This window comes from Ptychodera flava, chromosome 6 (genome assembly GCF_041260155.1).
Source record: "Ptychodera flava strain L36383 chromosome 6, AS_Pfla_20210202, whole genome shotgun sequence".
Taxonomy (NCBI): domain Eukaryota; kingdom Metazoa; phylum Hemichordata; class Enteropneusta; family Ptychoderidae; genus Ptychodera; species Ptychodera flava.
In genome coordinates, this window is record NC_091933.1 from 19,890,976 (window position 1) to 19,908,105 (window position 17,130).

Here is a 17,130-nt window from a genome sequence, read left to right on the forward strand (position 1 = left end):
GTAAAATTCGAATTGCACAACGAACTGAACAGCCTCACTCTCTCTCTCTCTCTCTCTCTCTCTCTCTCTCTCTCTCTCTCTCTCTCCCTCCCTCTCTCTCTCTCTCTCTCCCCCCTCTTTCTCTCTCTCTCTCTCTCTCTCTCTCTCTCTCTCTCTCTCTCTCTCTCTCTCTCTCTCTCTCAGAGCCTGGTAATGTTAATGTATGCGTTATATTTGAATAGGAAAACATGTATACTCGGTGATAGGCTATGTGTACAACAATTTAAAAAGCATGAACGCCATTTTTCGAACACAAATATTACCTGTTTCGTAATTAGCATCTGCCGTATGTAATTTTAATATTTCTCCGCCACAAAGTCTGTAAAAAGTTAAATAATAACGACGGGGCAGCAGCCGGTGCTTCCCAAACATCAGCTATTACCAACCTCGGCGCAAATGTTTTCGCTATATCTTCATAAGTATTCCCTTCACGAGTGAATTTTAACATATTTTAAAAAAGATACCCAGTTACTTTGTGTGTTACGAAATTCGCTCGCCGCGCAATAGACTTGCCGACATCAAAGCACATAAATGTTATATATGTTATTTCCAAGAAGTAAGAACTGACAAGAGCGCATGCGTGATGATTCATTCGCACTCGAAATCATTCTGTCAATGCGCGCTCTGTATCAATAATCGAGCCGCTTCACCTCTGAGTTGCCATCAATGATAGTTTAACCGCCAGAAGAAACCGTCGGTTGAGAAAGCACACGCCGGTCGAAGCTTATGAATGAGAAAGTGGCATTTATCGAACCGACCCGACAACTGTTGTACAGCTCGGGTTTTTTTTCGTTACGCGGCGCTTGTCTCGATTTCATCGGGTGGTGTAATTTAACTCCGGTAATACCTGCTGTCAACGGTACTCGAGATGAAGTCCACGTCGCTTTCGAAGCTATGTAAGCTAGAGTGCGCAAATCAGTTGTTCACCTACGCTTTATTCGACTCTGTCCACTAGTCGTATATGATGTATCCCAGATAACAGTAAGTAAGTCTTCCAATTCCGCTCCGAAATTTCTTCTAATTTTCGCTCTACAAGTCCGGTATGCGCTCCACTACACTTTTCTCGACACTGTGAGGCATATAGTCTACTAAGCCGTTGCGGACGCGGTTTTTAAAGTTACAGAATCTCGTTAGTAGAGCGGTTTGCTGTATCATTCGGGACTTTAAAAGGATTATGGTTGAAGAATTACACTGAATGATGTAGTTTTTGCACTAAGGCTTCATAGATCCTCGAATGCCCAGATTCAATATAACAGGGTACATTGTTGATGCGGATAGATCCCCAAGTGCACGAACTCAGACTGATAAGGTACATTGCTCATGCGAATTCACATTTTTCCTACTCGTCGACATAAAACATTGACTTATGGATAACACACGTTGCGGCTAATGTATTATCCATTATTTCATTATCCTTTCCACTCTTTGCTCATGGAATTGGCATACATCTCGATGTTAGGTTGTAGTATTCAGAACTTCATAGATCCATTTGTGTGTCCCTGCCCCACTCTGGTTTTCCCGCCCTCCGTTTCCCTCTCTCCGTCTCTCTCATCTCTCCCCTCCCTCCCCTGTCTTATTATCATCATCATCATTGTTCATTTCTTCTTGAATGTTTGAAAATCTCTCAAATTTAGTTAAAAGTATAAATAGCTATCGTCCTTTTCCAAAGAAAGTAGGTAGGCGTCCTAGAGACTAGACTCGGTTTACTCTGTGGAGTAGAACATTTGCTTTTTTGTGTAGTTTTGTTGCCATTCTTCACGACTGGGCCATTGCTTTAATTGATCGGCGAAAGTGCGGCTGCCCTATCCCCAGGTGTCTTGATCGACGCACGGGTCACTTCCACTTCTTCTTCTACCGTGATAAATCGCACGTAGGACAAATTTTAAAATAACGTGCCTGTGGGTGTCATGTCGACGTCGAGTCTTTTTTTTTTGAAGCTGGAGTAAGAATTACCGGTTCATGTCCCTTAAACCTCTCTCAGAACGAACGCTGCGTAAACAGGCGGCGGGGAATATGCATATTCGCTGCTGTAGGAAATTTGCGCTCCACGTTGCCCAATTCCCGTGGTTAAACTCTGGCTCTAAGCCATCCGCTGAGTGACTGACGTTGCCCCTACAATACTTTCTCCGACTATGCCGGTCGTCATGGTTACTAAATCTATCGCTACCGTCAATCGTCATCGTTGGAGAGGTGTGCAATAGCAACGAGCACACTCCAGCATATCCTCATGTCATATTTCTGTGTTATTCATAAGATTGCACTATCCAAAGGTTACACTCTTCCATTTATCGCACACTAACAATATCTGAATGGTTTCCCGTCAGTTTACAGGTACAAGCCCCGAGTAAATTTTTAATGAAAAAGAAACAAGTTAACGCGAACCGTTTCAAAGACTTTGTGTGGTAACCGACGCTTACTTTCACTTTCAAGTTGCCTTTGATCTTGTTCTTATAATATAGTGCTAAATCACCGTGACGTTCAAGTTGGCCATGAACGAAGTACTTCCGCAAAATTTAAGGCGGAAGTCGCCGCTTTTGATATGACAAGAGATGTCACTTCGATTTTGACAGCATTTTCATCAATTTCTTTGATGGAAAACACGTAATTTTTCCTGTTTATTTTCCCACAATCATGGTATTGTTGACAAATGAATTCTAGTCCGCACTCGATTCAGCTATCAACAAGTAAGTGGGACAATACATGCGTACAGACTGAATCGAAGAGTTAATTGCTAGATATCTCATATTTTATGGGAGTAAAGCTAGAAGCTGTGTTTCACAGACAGAACAGAAATAACGGACAATATATCTGAGGTGGCAGCTGAAGGCGCTGTAACTCAGATAATGTCGATGTATGATACAACGAGAGTTAAAGATAGAATGTTTTGCTGTTCGTGACAATTGCAGTTCTATTCGATGCTGAAAATCTGTCACCGATTGCTTTGCGTGTTTCGTGTGATAGGCGAGACTGAATGCACGATTAGCCTCTGTTATGGTGACGAACGGCGTATGACTGACTCCTCAACCAAAATTCATGTAAACTTGACAAATATAGCGCAATTGGCAAGTGTAAACCACTGGGCAGCATACATCTGCCGAAAGTCATTTCGTATGGTATAATATCCAGGAGTGACATGAATTACGCGTTGTAGGACACTGTTTGCAGCAAGTAATTAGCTTGTCATAATTGGAAGCTCAACACGGTATAGTCTATATATATCTCGTGTTTGACCATGAATGTTCACAAAATGTATTAATTCGCATAATATATATGATAAGCTCATTAGTGGTGAACAAATGGCAGGCGGAATTTTTTTCAAAGTATTTCGCAGCTATATGGGACGGCAACGATACAACCGCAGTTCTAATCTTGAAATGGCGTTTTACTGTTGCGACTGAAAGTAATCTTGTCGTGTTTCCCGGACTCATTGCTGACTCTGAGCTTTAATCAAGGTGCCAGACAGCATGATGCGCAATCTTTTGGAAACTCGTCTGGCAGATTTTTCACCAGCAAACAGTTGCCATCGTGCTTTTAGGATTACGACTGTTTCTGGTTCAAATGAACATCAAAGAGTCAGAAAACTTCATTCTATACGGCAAGACTGCAGAAAACTAGATCCATGCTATGCTGGAGTGAAATTCAATACCATCTTAAGGGATGTACCCGTATTATTCACCTTTGAAGGAATCCTCAGACAAACATCGATAGCTACTATAAAGAAGTTGCACCAAGGTTTTTTTTTTTGAGGTGTGTCTAATATACTCTGGCAGGACAATGTGTGTAAAATGCATTGTTGTATTGTCGGCAATAAAAAAAGAAACGACAGTGGCTACAATCTATCTCTCTCAGAGTTAGGGACTAAGCAGAATGAAGGTGTTGAAAAGGTGCCAGTCTATGAAATTAATCGCGAAGGAACTAGCATGTAGGATGATATATTGAATTCTGCTCATAAAATACCCATCTGATCTTGCTGTCACTTTGAAGTCCTACTTCTACCTCGAGCCGGAATATTTAAATCATCAATTACCTGCCCTTCAAAGCTCGGTGGGAAATTTAGAACAAATCGTTTTATACAAGTTTATATTGTATATCTATTACATGTAGGGAGCGTGTGTTATGTCTTGTACGTTAAGGCAGCCCTTCTTTCTCAACAAGCGGAGTTGACAGTGTGTATGAATGACGCGGCTCTACAGACCTTGTCGAATTGGGGAAGGCACGTGTGCGTGGCGCCTTCCTCTCGGCTGTCAAGAAGTCCTAATGAAGCTGCCTTATCTAAGCGGATGTAATCTATGAGCGGTGCGCATTTCAACGGAGTTCTATCTTTGATCTCCTCTTGTCTACCGGTTCATTAGCAGAATGCAACTGATCGCGTCTTTGCGATCGGTAATTGAACCTTCTTATGCGCTGCGCTAAGAACCACATTATACAAGTGCTAGTTTGCGGGTCACCAAGGATTCCCAGACCTGATTACATTATATTCGTGACCGCGGGGTTTTTTTTGTTTTTTCGTTGCCATTGAGGAATATCCTTCAGTATTAATAGTTCTTGCGAATTTTAGAACAAGGCACAATATGATGGTCAACATGGACAATACCTTGAACACAAGGTTTTTCCGTGTTAACAATTACGATGCGGCCATAGGCTCAACATCACATATTTCCAAATCGCTGAATACTTGGGATGCACAGTTTCATTTCACCAGGGCGGGTGTCTAAGGGAAGTACAGACCGTACTTTCAGTTCGTGGTTAAATAGTTTTTTTTTTATAATTCGTTAAAGAATATCTGGTGCAAAACGAACGATTCTGTTCATTAATGGACCGTATGTCTTTGCTCATGAACCAGTCTACCTGTTGGCGAGCTTACGTAACATTTCATGACGGAGGAGCTTCAGGTCGCGCCTCTGACGTCATCAGAGGGTGTCTTGGCGTTGTTTCATTCACTATTCAGTAGAGGTCTAAGACAAGCTTAAATATAATATCTGTATCTGTATTTTTCTCACTTGACCGGCATTACTCTAGCTCTTTGGACTTTTTGTTTGACTTCAAAATATTTCGATATAGCCGTGGTCAACTTTTGTCACTCTGTAAAATACGATTTCTTGCTCTACTCCAAAAATCAGGTCGAATTGCACGGTTGAATTTTATCAGTAAAGACTGTATGGATGTCATGTCGAATGTTGACGACCTAAAACGTCAGTCCCCGATCCCTGATCATCGCATTATTTCTCGTGTACATTGACTTTTTAAATGATGTTAGTTTTCCTAGGAAAGTTGTGTCAATCTGTTTAGAGATGAAGCTAATGAACAACATACCCATCGCCCCTTTGATTTGGTCCCGGTTGCGATTCACCTGTCAATAACGTCACAGGTAACGGAAATTTTCTCAAAACTTACAGCTATGTCATCTTTAATGTTTTCCAGGGGACAAATCCTGCATGAAGGGCAGCGTGAACGTTGAAAAATTACATTAATGCCAGAAGGAAAACTGTCGCTCATATACGATACTAATAACGGTATACTTTCATTTATGCACGTCACCTTGAGAGCAGTGTGTCGTTGTACGACAGAAGTGGTGACGAAGTGGTCAAAGATGTAAAACGCTATGTCGAGTACAGAACAAATGACGTCATCAATATTGCGCAGTCCTGTTTAGTGTTAGAAAATTTTGATATGACTCAACAAGGAAGTCTTAAGCAGCATGGTAACAATTACGGCAGTAAGATTTGCTGCCTTTGAATTGCAAGTCGAGTAATAGCGCGTTGTGTTAGCCGCGGGAATGGCAATCAGAATTTGACCCAGTAAATTTCGACTTCACCTCCTAGATATTTCAAGACAAGAATTTCAAGACGAACGGCGACACCTACGCTCTCGTACTGACCGATTAGTCCATCGCCCAAAAGGCCTAGATAGCTGATAGAAGGTCCGGCAAAATTTAGCTCAGTCGGCTCCGTAGTATAAGACACATCGCAAACAGTGAATCTTGCCGTGAAAATCTTATCGCTACTGTCAAATGCTCACACAATCCGCCCATGACAAAACGCATTGCTTTATTAGTATGCGTGGCTCGGAAGTGTTAGTTAATTATACATGAAAATATTTTGTTCATATTTGACACAAGGCCAGTCGTGAGTGAAAAATGAAATGTGACGCAGGTGCTAGTGACGTAATCGTGGAAATTTTGATCGACATTTTGTAAAAACTGAGGTCGAGAAAACACCACTCAATGCCCAGTAACACAGAAAAGGAGCTGCGATTTATACGTCAATCATGACACATTTACGCAACTGTAACATGGTATCCTAAAATATATTTTTTACACTGAACAAAAACGACGATTGGCAAATAAAGAACGAACCCCGGGCCACCTAACTTGATGGAACTATACTTTAGACTGCAATGGAAGTGTTCACGTGACCAGCCAGTATTTCATGCGGAAGTATCAGTCTACTTGAGACAAGGTGGAAGAGAACTCTCCAAAGATACGCATCAAAGGTACCTCATTAGCACAAGTCTGTTGCCATACATCGTCTCTGTCCTGTCCATAATGAACTACAATGCCACACGAAAAAAATAACAGCTGCAAATAACGAAATTTGCCAGACCTAATCAGTCAAGTGCAGTCCTGGGAGAATTGTCACAGACGAGGTCTTTGTTAGATATACAGCCACAAATTACGCCCAAGCTAACGTAGTATTTCGACAGACAGTCAATACTGTACTTCATTCCGCATACTAGAGTCAAGTGTCGGAGATTGTCTTCGCTGTGAGTTAAAAGCCAGTAGGCGGAACCTTGACCCTTTCGTCGTCTCTGGCATCTCGGTCCTACCGCTGCCATCAATATCGCAAGGCGCGAGTATTTTCGAAAGTAACTGTTGTATTTATTTTACCTTCGCCGTGTAGTCTAAGTCACGTACGGGAACCTTTCGTATAAAGGATGAAATAACATCGTTAGCCATGGTAAAGTTCTTGGTTGTATAATAAGTACAAATAATAAGTACAAATGCAATGTTCCAAACGTCATAATTTAAGGTATCACAGTTGTTGCGAGTAACTGGGTCGCAGCCTGAACACCATGACGTGCTTCAGACAATATCTTATTATCGTTAGTATGCTAATTTTACAAGAAAATGACCAAATTCTTCTCTCGCGTACAGTGTTGTTATAGGGAAATCCTGCCTACGCTGTGCGCTTGCCCGGTCGCCTGGGATACCATTCCACTTGAACGGGCCCAACAAAATAGAATGTTCGACGGGAGGTGAAGTCGAAATTGGCTGGGTCAAATTCTGATTGCCCTTCCCGCGGCTACCACAACGCGCTAAATGAGTAAATATGTTTAATCGGCCCGGCCTAACAATGCACTATGCGCGTACAGCCGATGGTCACAGTCACATATCCAGATAAGCAGATCGCGTGTTCGCTCTGTGATTGCTGAACCTATCAGCGTGTCATCTCGGAGTAGGAATCGGGTTACTCCTGCTTTCGTGATATTAATTTGCTTTTCTGGATCGGATGGAAATCGCATGAAATAGAGAATGAACTGCCGATGTGTGCTGTGTGTCGCTGATAAGTGAAATTTCAAGTCACTGTAACATTAAAGGTATACCGGGCCAGTGTTCAATTATATAGGCACACCTGATGAAAGGAAACGTTGAAAAGTACTCCCCAGATTCTTCTAACGTCTAGATCTATTGTTGGACGAGGGTTTCCGTCGAGTCCACAGGTTACCTTTACATTATAATGCGCCTGCCTTCAAGCAATAGGTTAATATTGAGAAAGTATTAAGCAGTTAATTCTGCGATTAAGAACATATCATGTTTTCGAAGCGTCGTTTTGTCTCAGAACTGTCGGCAACTGCCGACGTTGCTCATAAACTCTATTGAAAAGGCGCGGTGTAGCGTTACTTTAAAGGGCCATTATTTGTAACTTTTGACCATTTTTTACCTCAATCATGTTGGAGGCTCATATTTGTTGCAAAATGTTGTTTTACGAAGAAACAAACATGATTAGTGATGTTATAGCCACATAAAACTGCTAATTTTTGTTCAAACGTTTTGCCCTTCCGAGCTCGTTTGTTGACGTCTGGCATGCTCAGCGTGCTGGGGAGAACGCAGATATGGTGACGCCGCGATCACGCCAGATGTACAAGTTCACGTTTATTGCGGGATCAAAACAACATTGCGTCGTGGATTGCCAGACATCTGGCTACGCAACGTGCTCGGACAATGGACTATGACGTAAGTGCCGGGCATAAGTAAAGAATATTTATTTTGAAATTGCTGTAAATGGCTCGCGCAGGTGCAGAAGAATGCCTACGTTGCAATCCGCGTGTCAACAGAGTTTGTATTTCTGTCCGGACAAAAATTGAAATTTTCGTTGTAATATCACATGTTATTTAGTTGTAGGGCACGTAATGTTTCCGAATAATATGCGATTCTCTGTTATTTGACAGGCTATTCAACATGAGCCAGTGATCATTTCAATCAAAACTAACGGAAAAATCGCAAGAACATACAGCTAATGGAACTTTAAGAAACACAAGAACTTTAGATTTATGTAACACAAATGACAATTATACAATTCAGTAAATTGGCACATCTGACGAACAGAGGAATATATCCTTAAGTGCTGGTCTGACTGTGCACTTCATGTTGAAAAAATACAACCATACTCCCTAAAAGATGTTGAATTGTACTACAGCTCAGGTCGGCCCTAACATTACCCAGTCTTGCAAGCATTTCATTACAGTACGAAAGGCAATGCTGCTGTTAGAACTTTTCAAGGAAAATCTTCACCGAGTCAGTAATTGCAAAATAATTACTTCGCGTTATATAAGCTAACCCGGCAATCAAAGAACGCTTGAGAGTTTTGACATGGCAGGGCATAAACTCCCCCGAGGAATCTTTGACCATTTAAGCTGTGCTTCCCGACTGCCCCGAGGGTGGCTAGAATAAATCAGGTGCGCTATGAGAGTTTCCTTGGCGGTGCCTTTTCATCCTCCCTGACTGACATTTTAGCCCGATTAATCAACCAATAACGATAATTTTTCTCCATCGCCGTTCCATTGAGGTTAAGGGGTCGCGTCACGGGCGCGGAACGAAATAATTTCCCTTGTTTCGGCTTTCATCCGATTCAGCTTCAAAGCCACTCAAGCAACAGCCGGTTTTTTTTTTTTGAAAAGCCAGCTGATTTTTTCGCACACTGGCGGCGCTTTTAACCTTGAAGGTATTTTCGAGTAATGGAAACTGACGGGTGCGCGCTTCATCCCGTGTCGACGGAAATTTATGCTTCGTCACATCTCGAGATGTGTGTTCATTTTACAGTATTGTTGATTTCACCTGGCGTGTAAAACTAGAAAGGACACCGAGCTCGTTGATCGTTGTCGTGTCAACACCTTTGCTTTCGTTCAAGATAGCTTCTTGTTTATTTTCAAAACCGGGAACTCTGTAATTGGCTGTGCTGTGTAGCGTTAGAAAGAAACGTTGGTCGCTGGTTTTTCTTCTTTTTTCATTCTCATCGGCAATTCTACATCCATGCCGGCTGCTATGGCGTGTACGATGACGTCAGCGATGACGACGAAATCAATGATATTCAACGCGACGTTTATTTAACCTGGGCACGAACCAGCTGCCCACTTTCGCTGAGCCATAAATGGTCTCAGCGATACCTTTCTTCAAACAAGTTTTATCGGACATTTTAACCATTACGGCTTTGACAGCCGATGGAAATCGGGTCATTGTATAGACGGATGCATTTCTCCCGCAACACTCACCAGCAAAGAACTTGCAAAAACAGCAAAAAAGAGAGACTGCCCCGGTTCAAAAACTGGACATCGGGAAGCGTTTAGCCAAAATGTGAAACGAACGATAATCCCCAGTACAGCCTGTGTTATCGTGAATGACGTAAGGACGTTTACCTTAATTCTGCAAATCGCTTCTAAATGGCCCTTTGACGAAACACTCGTGCGGTCGCCGGTATTTATATTCACTGTCTCTGCATGACTGTACAATTTCAAAGGATTTCACAATCCACCTTATTTCCGTCTAGACTTTACCGGCGAGTCAACGCAGCCGCCAAATTGAGTTGCCCAGAGCCCAGGGATATAATCAGGTGTATAAATTTCGTTGGAAAGTGCCATAAATGCTTACATGATTAGGCTTTGTGCGAGACTCGCTGGCTTGGATAGCCGTCCTTTAAAAATCAACGGTTTAATATTTCTTGGGGAACATCCTAGTCCCAGTGCGGGAAGAATCCATGTTTGTGTCCATTACAATTTCAATCTTTCGTGACTTTTTTTGATCTGTTGCGGTGGCGGTTTCTTATGGCTGTACGTCGAAATTGAAAAACTTGGAACTTTTCGCTGAAACTTACCGAACGGAAATTTTAAATCACTGTCTTTCGAAATCACCGTTCACCGTGCCTAATTTGGTACCAGAATAAAAAATTACCCAATATTTACCAACATTTGAAATTCAAAATGGCCGCCATCCCTGTGTTAACTCAATAGGAAATAGTGAAGTTTTCGGTTTTCGCAAAATCAAGCCTGTGAAAACTTTATTTACTCCATGGGCTTAAAAATGAACCCCGTTAAGTTGCAGCCCAAAAGAAAATAATAAATTTTAAAAGTTTTAGAGTCTGAATATCTGTCCCGATAAGGCGCATTCTACCTTAAAGGCCCAGTAACTGTAACTTTTGATGGTTTTTCCACTGTTTTTGTTTTGTTTGTCAATTGTAAGTTCCTATCCTACTCCTCAAAACATGTTGAAACACCCACTATTTCAGCTCGTCAACAAAGTGTGTATACAATGCATGTAAAGTGGACTGTTATCGCTTACATTCATCGTCGTCCGCGGAGCGGAAATTATGCTCTGGCTCGCGAGAATGCTTACATTTTAATTCTAGTTCGGTCCAGAATTCACTTGTAGACAATAACAAGGCGGTTTACACATGTACAGACTGAGTTGACAGGCTGAATACTCTGTATCTCACCATGTTGAGCGTAGAACAAGAAACTGCAGTTTACATTAAAATGAAAAAAGTCAAAAAAATAGAAAAAGTTACAGCTACTGGCCCTTTAAATTGTTTGTATCGAGGAAAGTTTGTGGAATATTATACCTTTGTGAAGACAATAGACTTCACTTAACGATTTGGCGAAAGTTGAAGTTGCGCGAATTATTTCCCAAAATTTTAATATCTACTGTGTCAATCTTCTAAGAAAAGTATGTATACTTATTTCCCATGCAGTACCATGGACACTAATATTCCGAAATGCGATAAAAATCATTGAATGATTGAATGAACGAATAAATGAATGAATGGATGAATGAAGTTTAGGTATAGACATGCGATGTGTTCACTAATTTGAAAATAATATCGTAAATGATTTACAGGTTGTCATTTTTTGCTCACGTGTGAACACGTGAGCATATGTCGCAGCGATGTCTGTCTGTCTGTGTGTCTGTGTGTCTGTCTGTCTGTCTGTCTGTCTGTCTGTCTGTTGGTCCATTTTCTCAAAAACGGCTGAACGTAATTCAGTCAAATTTGGTAGACATCTTCAGAATTCAAATGGCTAGAACTGAAAAGGTTTTGGTGGGCGTGGCTTGGATATTAATGAAGTTATGAAAGTTTTAATTTTTCTGTTACGCCGCGTATGACAAGTGAAAACAATCGACTGTTTGAGGGCGCTGTGAAATGTGCTTGTCCAGGTTGGCTACAGCTGGATAGCTCTGGTTTCAACCACGGTCCCTCCGTGTTTCAACCTCGTATTGAACATTAAAAATATGATATTTTATTACTCATTCAACTCACTATTCAAGATAAAATATCGTTTAGCAAATTAGCTTTATCCTTGGTAATTGATTGTTTCCCTTGCTGCTCGATCGCCAGAAATGAGTACATACGTTCTCTACCTAGCCTCATGGCATGGAAGTGCTGATGAATAATAACTTTGGGTCAAAGGTATTGAAGTGTCCAATCAGGTTCGTGCACAGAGTCCAAGGCCATGACCTACTTCATGTACTTCTGCACTGTTTTGATTTTGCTTCGCCAAGAAACGTGTTCGTCATTGTCCATAGAAGTATGTTTGCTCTCCTTGAGGTTGTTTGTGAAACAAATTCCGGGATAGGCCTTGGAATGCATACGATCGGCATCGCGGCAGTGCATGTAGCTAGCCCTACGAGTATGACGAGAGTGTCCGGCTTTGGCTACGCCGCCTCCCACCTCCGGTAGGCGGCGTAGCCAAAGCCGGACACTGTCGCCATACTCGTAGGGCTATGCATGTAGCGTACCATGCTTGTGTAACTGCCGAGCTCAACGTGCATTCACGGTTGATACTCGTGTACAATCATGATGTGTTCAATTCTGATGAAGATTCATAAGTCTTACTTTTGCAGTCTTTTTTCCGTACGATAATCCCGACAATACGTGTTACTGTTGGCAATGGGATATACTTCCAAAGATATGTCGGATTATTGAAATACACCTGCAGACTGATTATACAGCCAATGTTTACAATATCGCGCAACGCATGTTGATGTCGCCGAACACCAGCAATACAAATGCAAAAAATGAACAAATTATGTATGCATTCAAAAATCGAAAACCACACAATGGCAGCATATTATCTCCAGATAAAATGTGTAATTTTTTATTTACATAGTGGCAGCAATAAGCATAAATAGGCGAGCGATGTAAATGGGGTCGGTAAAGCATTGCAGCCGGTGAAAACGCCGTTGTTATCTATAGGGTATTCTGCATGTAAGGCGCTGAATTACTTGCGTCTGTAACAATGTAAACTTTAAAAAATTAAAGCAAAACTTCAAAAATCTTAAACCATACAATTGAAGTGCACAACATCAAGATTATTTGTGTATTTTTTAAAGTCAATAGCTGAAGGAATAATAATCTCCAAGCGAGCGATTGATTCGGGACCGGTGAATAATCACAGCCGGTAAATATTTTGTATGGCTTGGGAGTAATAAATTACGTCGCCGAATCACGACAGTAAAATGTAAATTTAAATAAAACCAACGCAACAGCAAAACATCGAAAATAATACCCTTGTAGGACAGTATCTTAAGATTATAGATTTAGATTTTTACATTCATAGCTGAAGAAATAAGTATCTTGAGGCAAGCGATCGGCACGGTAGCGGCGAAGAATTTACAGCCGATAATACTGGGTGCGGGAGGGAGGGAGTAACGTATACGCGTGCGTCGCCAAATCACGGAGTAAAATGTAAATTTACACGAAACTAACGGAATATCCAAACATCGAAAATAACACCCTTGTAGTACAGTATCTCAAGATTATAGATTTAGATTTTTACATTCAAAGCGGGTGAAATAAATATTTTGAAACAAGCGATCGGCACGATAGCGGCGAAGCTGGTAGATCATCAGCGCCCATTGTTTTCTATGGGGCGCGAGTATGTGTGTTGCCGAAAAATTGAAGGCGGTAAAAATGTAAAAATACAATAATTTGAGCCAATATTTAAAAATCGAAAACGATACGATTGTAGAACGACATCTAAAGATTACGGATTTAGATTTTTACATTCGTAGCTGATGAAATAAATATATTGAAGCAAGTGATCGGCACGATAGCGGCCATGAATTTGCAGATAGTAGACGCCATTGTTTTCCTATGAGGCGCGGGCAATGTGTTTTTTGTCGAACTACAGACGGCGGTTCAAGTGTAAAATCACAAGAATTTAAGCATATATTTAAAAATCGAAAACGATACGATTGTAGTACGGCATCTCAAGGTCTCAGGTGTGAATTTTTGTATTTATGAATGAAACACTAAAAAAATTGAAGCAAGCGATCCACAAGGTACCGACGACGGCGCAAAAACCATTGTTTACTATGGGAATTTTTCGTATCATTCATCCACACTTGCAATACCTAAAACTCGCCGGTTCAATTTTTTCATTTTTCGCACGAAATGAAAGAAAAGACACAGTCGTTCGGATGTTCATCGTAACAAAAATCGTATCGTTTCTATTTTAAAATTACGCCTTACTTTCTTGTACGAATTGGTTTCAGGGCTTAATTAGCAGTGGTGCTGTACGCGATTCGGACATAACCGCTTGTCTGTGTCAGCATAATTTTGGCAGAATTTTCGTAATTTATTTTATATGTAAGTAAAATACTTACATATACGTTTTCATGTATATGTATACTATATATTTAGAGAATCTTTAGGACAATGCTAGCGTGAAACGGCGGCAATAGCGTTATATATTTCTGACGGGCGTCAACGTCCATGAGACAGCGTGTCGCTGCCGTAGTGGGCTCATGAATAATTCATTAGGACGACTACGCGTGAAACAAATTGGCTGCCAAAAAACCCGTAGTGTGTAGGCAAAAGTGTGACGGGGTCGAAGTGACTTGGGTACCTGGGGCCGACCAAAACCAGTGTGAATTACTGGGGTCAAAGCGGACAGCGGCCGGGATGACGTGTTCCCCAAGCGAGCTACCTTCAGAAGTCTGTTTCATCGCAAAAAAACGTCAACTTTTAAAACCCGTCATTTATTTACTGATGTTATTCTCAGCATCACAAACATATACGCCTCTGCTATGTATCACAGCAAATAGTTATATTTGAGCGCCCCGTAAATGGGATCTCGTTTTTTGAGAACCCGGAAGTGTGTCTTGCTCAATGCATTTCCTACCCATAGCGAGGGAAACTGCCCGCGTTCCATGCTCCCATGCACCCTTTTTCAATGCCAGTGCAACGCCATCTGTGCAAAATTTGTGGTGGTATGCTCCCGTGTGATGGAAAACCTCTCTTATTCTAACAATGACGTAGTTGACTTTGGACTTCGATTTCGTAAATGTGATGTCCATGCAGTGAGTTTGGGTTGGCGCGCTTATAATGCAATCTTCGCCCGCCTGCGGTCCGATATCCCGCATTTATTAGCGATATTTATCTGTTTTGACTTGACCAAAGTTGGCAAAACTTGCTATGTACATTAAAGATACTATGATACAAGATTATTGAAAGTCATTTGACATTTTTTCAGCCAATTCCCAATATGCATATTTAATGAACCTTCCAAATTAGGGATATATACTGGCATTTACTTGATAAAATTTGGCGAAACATGCTGTGTACATTGATCATTATACCAGGTTATAACAGTATTGAAAGTCATTTTGCATTTTCATGTCAGCTAATTCATAATTTGCATAAATAGCTAACAAGCTTTCACGGTTTGGCATATAGAGCTTGAAGGACTTGACCAAAGGTAATTACACATGCTATATTGTGATACAATGACAGTACTCAAAGAAATTAGTTATTTTTATTTCAGCTAATTACATATTTGAATACTTAATGACCTTTAGAATTGATCTGTGGTGAAATTCATTGTGTTGATCATAACACTTTAAATGTAGCAAAGCATGTAGCAAAGGTTCAAACTTGCACATAAATGCAATATATAATGAAACACGTGAGCATTTTCAGTTCATATCTGGTCATGTGCACGGTTTCCGCTTTGGACCGTATGGAGTCGTGAGCAGCGCTTTGAATATTTTGCTATAAACTTTACTGAATCAGATATAGGGGACGCGACAATATACGTGGCTTTACTGGCACAGTGGTTGACGCTGTCGATATCTCGAAATTATCACTTAGTTGAAAATTATATCTCACGTCATGATTTACAGGTTGCCATTTTCCAATGTGTGATTTTCATCTGGCGCGCTTGTCAGGAATCCTACCACACATATTATTTATTTCACCGCTTTCTTGTCTGTTCACAGGTTCCCTTTCTCTCTCTTGCCTTTGTGTTTATTGTTCGAGAGCAGGTCGTGACACCGTAAGTCTTTCATGCGTAGTCGTAATGCTATGATTTTTTGCTCTCCCAGTCGTACAAGTTTGATATTTCAGAGTGCCCGATCTAATCACTTTTCTATTGAAATGCCAGGATTTATGAGCATCGTAAAACGGCGCTATTACGCGGCCGTAAAGCGGCAATTTACCGACTTACACGTTAACACCGCGTGTATTTTATAACCCACAGCATCATTTTCCTTACACAGGTGTCAATATATCTCAGTTAACTCCTGCCTTTTTCGAACTTTTATGCTAATTGACACAGATTTCAAATTTTCGACTACGCATAAGTCAAATGAAGTCCATGTAAACCACTCAGAGAGTGTGTACGTGTAAACTGCCTGAGCGCATTTGCCGATGTTACAACTTCAGTCCATTCGACACAAGCCTGAATAATATTGATTTATAATTTCTTCACTGTGCACCTGCAACTTAAAGGGAAACAGTCGTCGGAACTGCGCCTGTGCGAGTTTTTTGTTTACAAATAATGTATGTCGTGCACGATATCTAGATGCACCTCATCATCATAGCTGCAACATTTAAATTATACAATGGTATAACATATGTATAGTTTGTGCAATGTATTGGCTCGGTTATTTTTTCATATTTAATAGTTTTTTGTTGTCAGGAAATTCAAAGAGAATACAAAACTTAATCTTACATTTCATTCTGTTCAGTTCGATGCAGGGTCAAAAGAAAGAAGTACAGAACAAAAAAAAGATTACGTAAAAATGAAAACAACATGAACAACAAAATGAAAACAACATAAATTGTCCTTTTTTGTGATAATAATTAAATGGTTTAAAAGGATACTGAAGGACACATCACCCAGCAATATCTGTTTAATTGACATCGCAGAGTGTGCATTGACAGCTTTTCCCAAGATTGACGAAAAGCTATATATTTCAAATACTCGGTGAAATATATCAAACTATATATATCAAACTCTATATATCAAACTATATAGATTTATACATATCAAACTATATAGATTTATATATTATATATATATCAAACTATATGGATTTATATATATCAAACTATATAGATTTATGTATCAAACTATATAGATTTATATATATCAAACTATATATATAGATATATATACATATATATATTAAACTATATAGATTTCCTCGGGGAATTACAGTGCTCGATACTAAAAGTAGAGCGTTGAAATGATACCACAAATTACTTTAAGTACACTATATAGTACCTCAAGTAATTTGTGTAGTGTGTGTGTGTGAGAGAG

At 40.5% G+C, this 17,130-nt stretch overlaps 1 protein-coding gene across 3 annotated transcripts in view; it reads left to right on the top strand.

Annotated features, from left to right (window-relative positions):
• LOC139135079 (histamine H1 receptor-like) overlaps window positions 1-17,130 on the top strand; it is a 154,809-nt gene that overhangs the window by 107,181 nt on the left and 30,498 nt on the right. Inside the window, exon 1 of one of the 3 annotated variants that reach the window (XM_070702309.1) lies at window positions 712-1,020. The exons of the other annotated variants lie outside the window; for them this stretch is intronic. The gene's annotated coding sequence lies outside the window, so the exon portion shown is untranslated. Of the gene's footprint in view, window positions 1-711; window positions 1,021-17,130 lie in introns of those variants that run through there. 3 annotated transcript variants of the gene reach the window in all.